We start from the raw sequence: 10,720 nt of genomic DNA, 5'->3' as shown, positions 1-10,720 counted from the left end.
CTCCTCTCCTCTCCTCTCCTCTATCCATCATCCTCTCCTCTCCTTTAGCCTCTCTCTCCTCATCCTCTCCCCTTCCCAGTCCCAAGCCACTCTTCGTAACCCACTCACTCTCTCTTCTCCTCTCTCGTACTTTTCTCCCTCTCCCCAGGACAAAGCTCTCGTCAGTTCCTGTGATGAACAGAGTGCCATTTTTGCAGCTGCCCAATTCACGGTGCAGGCCACGCGTCCCCAGACCCTGCTCCTCAGGCCATGCTGCAGAGCTGGACCCACAGCCTGGGAGACGGTTCCTCCCCTGGGGTCAACGAGGGCCCTGCTCAGCCATGTCTACACAGCACCAGGTAACTGCACACTGTTATTACCACTGTGTTTCATGTCCTCCTCCGAGGGCTGCTCCCTTCTCCTTCCTCCTACTGGTACACCTGCTCCACACACACACACACACACACACACACACACACACACACACTAACACACACACACACACACACACACAGACACACACACACCACACACACACACACACACACACACACACACACAGACACACACACACACATACACACACACACCACACACACACACACACACACACACACACACATACACACACACACACACACACACACACATACACACACACACACACACACACACACTCACACACACAGACACACACACACACACACACACCACACACACACACACACACACACACACACACACACACACACACACACACACACACACACACACACAGACATACACATACACACAGAGGAAGGGGGGATCATGTTGGAGACTACTCCTAGGCAGTGAGAGTGATTTAGTGCTCATTAGTGCTCATGTCTAGTAGGAGTCAACAGATCATTACTCATCACCTGTAAAACCCACATACAGTGTTATTCATCAAACAGTATCACATAAAACCTGACACTTATAAATACTGTTGTTCCTGGTTCAGCTGGTTCTGGTATAACCCACCAACTAGATATGGACCATCTTTTTATTTATTTATTTATTACCTTTATTTAACCAGGTAGGCTAGTTGAGAACACCTTTATTAACCAGGTAGGTCTAGTTGAGAACACCTTTATTTAACCAGGTAGGCTAGTTGAGAACACCTTTATTTAACCAGGTAGGCTAGTTGAGAACACCTTTATTTAACCAGGTAGGCCTAGTTGAGAACACCTTTATTTAACCAGGTAGGCTAGTTGAGAACACCTTTATTTAACCAGGTGGGCTAGTTGAGAACACCTTTATTTAACCAGGTAGGCTAGTTGAGAACACCTTTATTTAACCAGGTAGGCTAGTTGAGAACACCTTTATTTAACCAGGTAGGCAAGTTGAGAACAAGTTCTCATTTACAATTGCGACCTGGCCAAGATAAAGCAAAGCAGTTCGACAGATAAAATGACACAGAGTTACACATGGAGTAAAACAAACATACAGTCAATAATGCAGTATAAACAAGTCTATATACAATGTGAGCAAATGAGGGTGAGAAGGGAGGTAAAGGCAAAAAAAGGCCATGATGGCAAAGTAAGTACAATATAGCAAGTAAAATACTGGAATGGTAGTTTTGCAATGGAAGAATGTGCAAAGTAGAAATAAAAATAATGGGGTGCAAAGGAGCAAAATAAATAAATTAATTAAAATTAAATACAGTTGGGAAAGAGGTAGTTGTTTGGGCTAAATTATAGGTGGGCTATGTACAGGTGCAGTAATCTGTGAGCTGCTCTGACAGTTGGTGCTTAAAGCTAGTGAGGGAGATAAGTGTTTCCAGTTTCAGAGATTTTTGTAGTTCGTTCCAGTTCATTGGCAGCAGAGAACTGGAAGGAGAGGCGGCCAAAGAAAGAATTCAGCTGGTTCTGGTATAACCCACCAACTAGATAATGGACCATCTAGTTCAGCTGGTTCTGGTATAACCCACCAACTAGATATGGACCATCTAGTTCAGCTGGTTCTGGTATAACCACCAACTAGATATGGACCATCTAGTTCAGCTGGTTCTGGTATAACCCACCAACTAGATATGGACCATCTAGTTCAGCTGGTTCTGGTATAACCCACCAACTAGATATGGACCAGCTGGTTCTGGTATAACCCACCAACTAGATATGGACCATCTAGTTCAGCTGGTTCTGGTATAACCCACCAACTAGATATGGACCATCTAGTTCAGCTGGTTCTGGTATAATCCACCAACTAGATATGGACCATCTAGTTCAGCTGGTTCTGGTATAATCCACCAACTAGATATGGACCATCTAGTTCAGCTGGTTCTGGTATAATCCACCAACTAGATATGGACATCTAGTTCAAGCTGGTTTCTGGTTATAACAGTAACCACACCATCCAGATATGGACCATCTAGATCAGCAGGTTCTGTTGTAACGTTACACACCCATCCAGATATGGACCATCTAGAATCAGCAGGTTCTGTTGTAACAGTTACACACAATTCCAGATATGGACCATCTAGATCAGCAGGTTCTGTTTGTAACAGTTACACACCATCCAGATATGGACCATCTAGATCAGCAGGTTCTGTTGTAACAGTAACACACCATCCAGATATGGACCATCTAGATCAGCAGGTTCTGTTGTAACAGTTACACACCATCCAGATATGGACCATCTAGATCAGCAGGTTCTGTTGTAACAGTAACACACCATCCAGATATGGACCATCTAGATCAGCAGGTTCTTTGTAACAGTTACACACCATCCAGATATGGACCATCTAGATCAGCAGGTTCTGTTGTAACAGTAACACACCATCCAGATATGGACCATCTAGATCAGCAGGTTCTGTTGTAACAGTAACACACCATCCAGATATGGACCATCTAGATCAGCTGGTTCTGGTATAACCCACCATCCAGATATGGACCATCTAGATCAGCATCTCTCTGTGTGTCTCGTTGTCCATTAAAGCCAGTCGACCTGCTTGCTGCAGGACGTTATGCTGAATATAATCTGACGTGGGGTTTAGCAGATGCTCTTATCCAGAGACACAGAAGCAGCGAGGTTTTGACGTGTCTTTGCTCAAGGGCACATCGACTGATTCCCCCCCCCCCCCCGCCCCCCCCACCCACCCCACCAATTTATTCATGAGCCTTTTGTGAATGACCTCATTACTGCGTTTTAAAGAGACAGAGCACATTTGTATTAACGGAGACGTTGCTACTTCTGTTGTTGATCAGCACCAGGAGTCCCACATGGGAAGGAAAACAGGACCGTCTGTAGCCTCATGAAATCAGACTAAATCAGCTGAGTGACTCTATGCCTTCACACAGTCCTATTGGATAACAGGCCTTCACCACAGTCCAGGCCTTCACACAGTCCTATTGAATAACAGGCCTTCACACAGTCCAGGCCTTCACACAGTCCTATTGAATAACAGGCCTTCACACACAGTCCTATTGAATAACAGGCCTTCACACAGTCCTATTGGATAACAGGCCTTCACACAGTCCAGGCCTTCACACAGTCCTATTGAATAACAGGCCTTCACACAGTCCAGGCCTTCACACAGTCCTATTGAATAACAGGCCTTCACACACAGTCCTATTGAATAACAGGCCTTCACACAGTCCTATTGGATAACAGGCCTTCACACAGTCCTATTGAATAACATGCCTTCACACAGTCCAGGCCTTCACACAGTCCTATTGAATAACAGGCCTTCACACAGTCCAGGCCTTCACACAGTCCTGTTGAATAACAGGCCTTCACACAGTCCTATTGAATAACAGGCCTTCACACAGTCCAGGCCTCACACAGTCCTATTGAATAACAGGCCTTCACACAGTCCTATTGGATAACAGGCCTTCACACAGTCCAGGCCTTCACACAGTCCTATTGGATAACAGGCCTTCACACAGTCCTATTGAATAACATGCCTTCACACAGTCCTATTGAATAACAGTATCGTTTTGGTATCGTGATGGTATCATTTTGGTATCGTGATGGTATCATTTTGGTATCGTGATGGCATCGTTTTGATATCGTTTTGGTATCGGGATGGTATCGTGATGGTATCATTTTGGTATCATGATGGCATCGTGATGGTATAATGTTGGTATCGTGATGGTATCATTTTGGTATCGTGATGGTATCATTTTGATATCGTGATGGTATTGTGATAGTATCATTTTGGTATCGTGATGGCATCGTGATGGTATACTTTTGGTATCATGATGCAATCGTGATGGTATCATTTTGGTATCGTGATGGTATCGTGATGGTATCGTGATGGTATCGTGATGGTATCATTTTGGTATCGTGATGGTATCGTGATGGTATCATTTTGGTATCGTGATGGTATCGTGATGGTAACGTGATGGTATCATTTTGGTAACGTGATGTAACGTGATGGTATCGTGATGGTATCGTGATGGTAACGTGATGGTATCGTGATGGTATCGTGATGGTATCGTGATGGTAACGTGATGGTATCGTGATGGTATCGTGATGGTAAACGTGATGGTATCGTGATGGTATCGTGATGGTAACGTGATGGTATCGTGATGGTAACGTGATGGTATCGTGATGGTAACTGATGGTATCATTTTGGTATCGTGATGGTAACGTGATGGTATCGTGATGGTATCGTGATGGTAACGTGATGGTAACGTGATGGTATCGTGATGGTATCGTGATGGTAACGTGATGGTTCGTGATGGTATCGTGATGGTATCGTGATGGTAACGTGATGGTAACGTGATGGTATCGTGATGGTAACGTGATGGTATCGTGATGGTAACGTGATGGTATCGTGATGGTAACGTTTGGTATCGTGATGGTATCTAAGTCAAAATTGAGTATCGTGACACACACACACACACAATACACACACACCCCCGGCTGTCCCGCCTTGCCCAGTGTGAGGTAGAGGACCTGCGGCCGTGGGTAAATAACTCTCCAACTCTCCGCTCCACGTCCTCCAGCAGGCCTTAATGGTCTCGTATACATGGGAGGCTGTAGAAAGGGGCAGCATTTCATAAAACAGTAGCTTTTCTCCTGCAGCCGGTAGCGTCTGGCCTGTTCTCTGGAGGCCCAGGGATTTCCAGGCCATTAGGATCATGTTGTTGAGTATGCCGTCAACATGGCCTCCGCCAAGCTACCTTCGCCCTCAGACCAGCGCAGAGCAGCGGACCGCCCGCCAAACTATTAAACTGCTCTCCTGTGGAGTGAAGTCAAATATTCCTCTCTCTCTCTCTACCTGTCTCTCTCCTCTACCCTGTCTGTCTCTCTCTACCTGTCTCTCTCCTCTACCTGTCTCTCTCTCTCTACCTGTCTTTCTCTCTCTACCTGTCTCTCTCTCTCTACCTGTCTCTCTCCTCTACCTGTCTGTCTCTCTCTACCTGTCTCTCTCCTCTACCTGTCTGTCTCTCTCTACCTGTCTCTCTCCTCTAGCTCTGCCTGTCTGTCTCTCTCCTCTGGCTCTGCCTGTCTGTCTCTCTACCTGTCTCTCTCCTCTAGCTCTGTCTGTCTGTCTCTCTACCTGTCTCTCTCCTCTGGCTCTGCCTGTCTGTCTCTCTACCTGTCTCTCTCCTCTGGCTCTGCCTGTCTGTCTCTCTCCTCTTGGAATAGCAACGGGCTGGAACACAACGTAGAGAAACATTTGCACATCTGGTCCGGATGCTGGTAGGTTAGAAAAACACAGAATAGAAAAGGTAGAGGGAGAGATGGATGGAGGAGGGAGGGAGGGAGGGAGGAGAGGGAGGGAGGGAGGAGAGAGGGAGAGAGGGAGAGAGGAGAGAGGGAGAGAGGGAGGGAGGGAGAGGGGAGGGAGGGAGGGAGAGAGGGAGAGGAGGGAGGGAGGGAGAGATGTAGGTAGGGAGGGAGGGAGGGAGGGAGAGATGGTAGAGAGGGAGGGAGAGATGTAGGGAGGAAGGGGAGAGATGTAGGGAGGGAGGGAGGAGGGAGGCAGAGATGGAGGAGGAGGGGGAGAGATGTAGGGGGAGGGAGGGAGGGAGGGAGGCAGAGATGGAGGGAGGGAGGCAGAGATGGAGGGAGGGAGGGCAGAGATGGAGGGAGAGAGGCAGAGATGTAGGGAGGGAGGGAGGGAGGGAGGGATGGAGCGAGGCAGAGATGGAGGAGGGGAGAGATGTAGGGGAAGGGAGGGAGGAGGGACGGCAGAGATGGAGGGAGGGAGGGAGGCAGAGAGTAGGGAGGGAGAGATGTAGGGAGGAAGGGAGGGAGGGAGAGATGGAGGGAGGGAGGGAGAGATGGAGGGAGGGAGGAGAGATGGAGGGAGGGAGGCAGAGAGATGGAGGGAGGGAGGCAGAGATGGAGGGAGGGAGAGATGGAGGGAGGGAGAGATGGAGGGAGGGAGAGATGGAGGGAGGGAGGCAGAGATGGAGGGAGGGAGGCAGAGATGGAGGGAGGGAGGCAGAGATGGAGGGAGGGAGGCAGAGATGGAGGGAGGGAGAGATGTAGGGAGGGAGAGATGTAGGGAGGGAGAGATGTAAGGAGGAAGGGAGAGATGGAGGGAGCAGAGATGGAGGGAGGAAGAGATGTAGGGAGGGAGGGATGGAGGGAGGGAGGGAGAGATGTAGGGAGGAAGGAGAGAGATGGAGGGAGGGAGGGAGGCAGAGATGGAGGGATGGAGGAAGAGATGTAGGGAGGGAGGGAGGGAGGGAGGGAGGGAGGGAGGGCAGAGATGGAGGGAGGCAGAGATGTAGGGAGGGAGAGATGAAGGAGGAAGGGAGATATGTAGTAGGGAGGGAGGGAGGAGGGAGGGAGATATGTAGGTTGAGTAGTGTGGTAAAACCTACTAATACTTTTGACTTAACTCACCAGTATGTGATAGTAGTGACTTAACTCACCAGTGTGTGATAGTAGTGACTTAACTCACCAGTATGTGATAGTAGTGACTTAACTCACCAGTGTGTGATAGTAGTGACTTAACTCACCAGTATGTGGTAGTAGTGACTTAACTCACAGTGTGTGACTAGTAGTGACTTAACTCACCAGTATGTGATAGTAGTGACTTAACTCACCAGTATGTGATAGTAGTGACTTAACTCACCAGTATGTGATAGTAGTGACTTAACTCACCAGTATGTGATAGTAGTGACTTAACTCACCAGTGTGTGGATAGTAGTGACTTAACTCACCAGTATGTGATAGTTAGTGACTTAACTCACCAGTATGTGATAGTAGTGACTTAACTCACCAGTATGTGATAGTAGTGACTTAACTCACCAGTATGTGATAGTAGTGACTTAACTCACCAGTATGTGATAGTAGTGACTTAACTCACCAGTATGTGATAGTAGTGACTTACTCACCAGTATGTGATAGTAGTGACATTAACTCACCGTATGTGATATAGTGATTTAACTCACCAGATGTGATAGTAGTGACTTAACTCACCAGTATGTGATAGTAGTGACTTAACTCACCAGTATGTGATAGTAGTGACTTAACTCACCAGTATGTGATAGTAGTGACTTAACTCACCAGTATGTGATAGTAGTGACTTAACTCACCAGTATGTGATAGTAGTGACTTAACTCACCAGTATGTGATAGTAGTGACTTAACTCACCAGTATGTGATAGTAGTGACTTAACTCACCAGTATGTGATAGTAGTGACTTAACTCACCAGTGTGTGATAGTAGTGACTTAACTCACCAGTATGTGATAGTAGTGACTTAACTCACCAGTATGTGATAGTAGTGACTTAACTCACCAGTATGTGATAGTAGTGACTTAACTCACCAGTATGTGATAGTAGTGACTTAACTCACCAGTATGTTATAGTAGTGACTTAACTCACCATTATTGTGATTAGTAGTGACTTAAATCACCCGTACTGTGATAAGATAGTGACTCTAACTGTCCACCAAGTTATTGTGATAGTAGTGACTTAACCTTCACCAGCTATGTCGACTAGTAGATGACTTAACGCACCCCGTATAGGTGATAGTAGTGACTTAACTCACCAGTCATTGTGATAGTAGTGACTTAACTCCACCAGTATGTGATAGTAGTGACTTAACCCCTCACCAGTATGTGATAGTAGTGACTTAACTCCACCAGTATGTGATAGTAGTGACTTAACTCACCCAGTATGTGATAGTAGCGACTTAACTCACCAGTATGTGACCGACAGTAGAAAGTAAACAGTAAAAGTAGAGACTCAGAGCTATAAAATGGGGATTAAAGTAGAGACTCAGAGCTATAAAATGGGATCTAAAGGAGAGACTCAGAGCTATAAATGGGATAAGTAGAGACTCAGAGATATATAAAATGGGATATAAAGTAGAGACTCAGCTATCTATAAATGGGATTAAAAGTAGAGATTCAGGGCCATAAATGGGGATTAAAGTAGAGACTCAGGAGCTATAAAATGGGATTCAAAGGTAGAGACTCAGGCTATAAAAATGGGATTAAAGTAGAGGACTCAGCTATAAAATGGGATTTAAGTAGAGACTCAGGGCTATGCAAATGGGATTAAAGTAGAGGACTCAGAGCTATAAAATGTGGATTAAGTAGAGACTCAGGGCTATAAAATCGGGATTTAAAGTAGAGACTCCGAGCTATAAATGGGATTAAAGTACGAGACTCCAGCAGGCTATAAAATGGGATTAAAGTAGAGGACTCAGCTATAAAATGGGATTAAAGTAGAGACTCAGAGCTATAAAATGGGATTAAAGTAGAGACTCAGAGCTATAAAATGGGATTAAAGTAGAGACTCAGCTATAAAATGGGATTAAAGTAGAGACTCAGAGCTATAAAATGGGATTAAAGGAGAAGACTCAGAGCTATAAATGGGATTAAAGTAGAGACTCAGAGCTAATAAAATGGGATTAAAGTAGAGACTCAGAGCTATAAAATGGGATTAAAGTAGAGACTCGGGGCTATAAAATGGGATTAAAGTAGAGACTCAGAGCTATAAAATGGGATTAAAGTAGAGACTCAGAGCTATAAAATGGGATTAAGTAGAGACTCAGAGCTATAAAATGGGATTAAAGTAGAGACTCAGCTATAAAATGGGATTTAAAGTAGAGACTCAGAGCTATAAAATGGGATTAAAGTAGAGACTCAGAGCTATAAAATGGGATTAAAGTAGAGACTCAGCTATAAAATGGGATTAAAGTAGAGACTCAAGCTATAAAATGGGATTAAAGTAGAGACTCAGAAGCTATAAAATGGGATTAAAAGTAGAGACTCAGAGCTATAAAATGGGATTAAAGTAGAGACTCAGAGCTATAAAATGGGATTAAAAGTAGAGACTCAGAGCTATAAAATGGGATTAAAGTAGAGACTCAGAGCTATAAAATGGGATTAAAGGAGAGACTCAGAGCTATAAAATGGGATTTAAAGTAGAGACTCAGAGCTATAAAATGGGATTAAAGGAGAGACTCAGAGCTATAAAATGGGATTAAAGTAGAGACTCAGAGCTATAAAATGGGATTAAAGGAGAGACTCAGAGCTATAAATGGGATTAAAGTAGAGACTCAGAGCTATAAAATGGGATTAAAGTAGAGACTCAGCTATAAAATGGGATTAAAGTAGAGATTCAGGGCTATAAAATGGGATTAAAGTAGAGACTCAGAGCTATAAAATGGGATTAAAGTAGAGACTCAGGGCTATAAAATGGGATTAAAGTAGAGACTCAGCTATAAAATGGGATTAAAGTAGAGACTCAGGGCTATGAAATGGGATTAAAGTAGAGACTCAGAGCTATAAAATGGGATTAAAGTAGAGACTCAGGGCTATAAAATGGGATTAAAGTAGAGACTCAGAGCTATAAAATGGGATTAAAGTAGAGACTCAGAGCTATAAAATGGGATTAAAGTAGAGACTCAGCTATAAAATGGGATTAAAGTAGAGACTCAGAAGCTATAAATGGGATTAAAGTAGAGACTCAGAGCTATAAAATGGGATTAAAGTAGAGACTCAGCTATAAAATGGGATTAAAGTAGAGACTCAGAGCTATAAATGGGATTAAGGAGAGGACTCAGAGCTATAAAATGGGATTAAAGTAGAGACTCAGAGCTATAAAATGGGATTAAAGTAGAGACTCAGAGCTATAAAATGGGATTAAGTAGAGACTCAGGGCTATAAAATGGGATTAAAGTAGAGACTCAGAGCTATAAAATGGGATTAAAGTAGAGACTCAGAGCTATAAAATGGGATTAAAGTAGAGACTCAGAGCTATAAAATGGGATTAAAGTAGAGACTCAGCTATAAAATGGGATTAAAGTAGAGACTCAGAGCTATAAAATGGGATTAAAAAGTAGAGACTCAGCTATAAAATGGGATTAAGAGTAGAGACTCAGAGCTATAAATGGGATTAAAGTAGAGACTCAGAGCTATAAAATGGGATTAAGTTAGAGACTCAGAGCTATAAAATGGGATTAAAGTAGAGACTCAGAGCTATAAAATGGGATTAAAGTAGAGACTCAGAGCTATAAAATGGGATTAAAGTAGAGACTCAGAGCTATAAAATGGGATTAAAGGAGAGACTCAGAGCTATAAAATGGGATTAAAGGAGAGACTCAGAGCTATAAAATGGGATTAAATTAGAGACTCAGAGCTATAAAATGGGATTAAAGTAGAGACTCAGGGCTATAAAATGGGATTAAAGTAGAGACTCAGCTATAAAATGGGATTAAAGTAGAGACTCAGAGCTATAAAATGGGATTAAAGTAGAGACTCAGAGCTATAAAATGGGATTAAAGTAGAGACTCAGGGCTAT

The 10,720-nt window shown here is 44.1% G+C and overlaps 1 long non-coding RNA gene across 1 annotated transcript in view; it reads left to right on the top strand.

Moving 5' to 3' along the window:
- Positions 1 to 306: 306 nt before the first annotated feature.
- The window catches only part of LOC116360856 (uncharacterized), a 43,365-nt gene continuing 32,951 nt past the window's right edge, over positions 307 to 10,720 (top strand). Inside the window, exon 1 of the long non-coding RNA XR_004207184.1 lies at positions 307 to 338. This is a non-coding gene — a long non-coding RNA (uncharacterized LOC116360856). The remainder of the gene's footprint in view (positions 339 to 10,720) is intronic.

Source organism: Oncorhynchus kisutch, unplaced genomic scaffold (genome assembly GCF_002021735.2).
Source record: "Oncorhynchus kisutch isolate 150728-3 unplaced genomic scaffold, Okis_V2 scaffold639, whole genome shotgun sequence".
Classification (NCBI taxonomy): Eukaryota; Metazoa; Chordata; class Actinopteri; order Salmoniformes; family Salmonidae; genus Oncorhynchus; species Oncorhynchus kisutch.
This window is presented reverse-complemented; position numbering and strand designations above follow the sequence as displayed.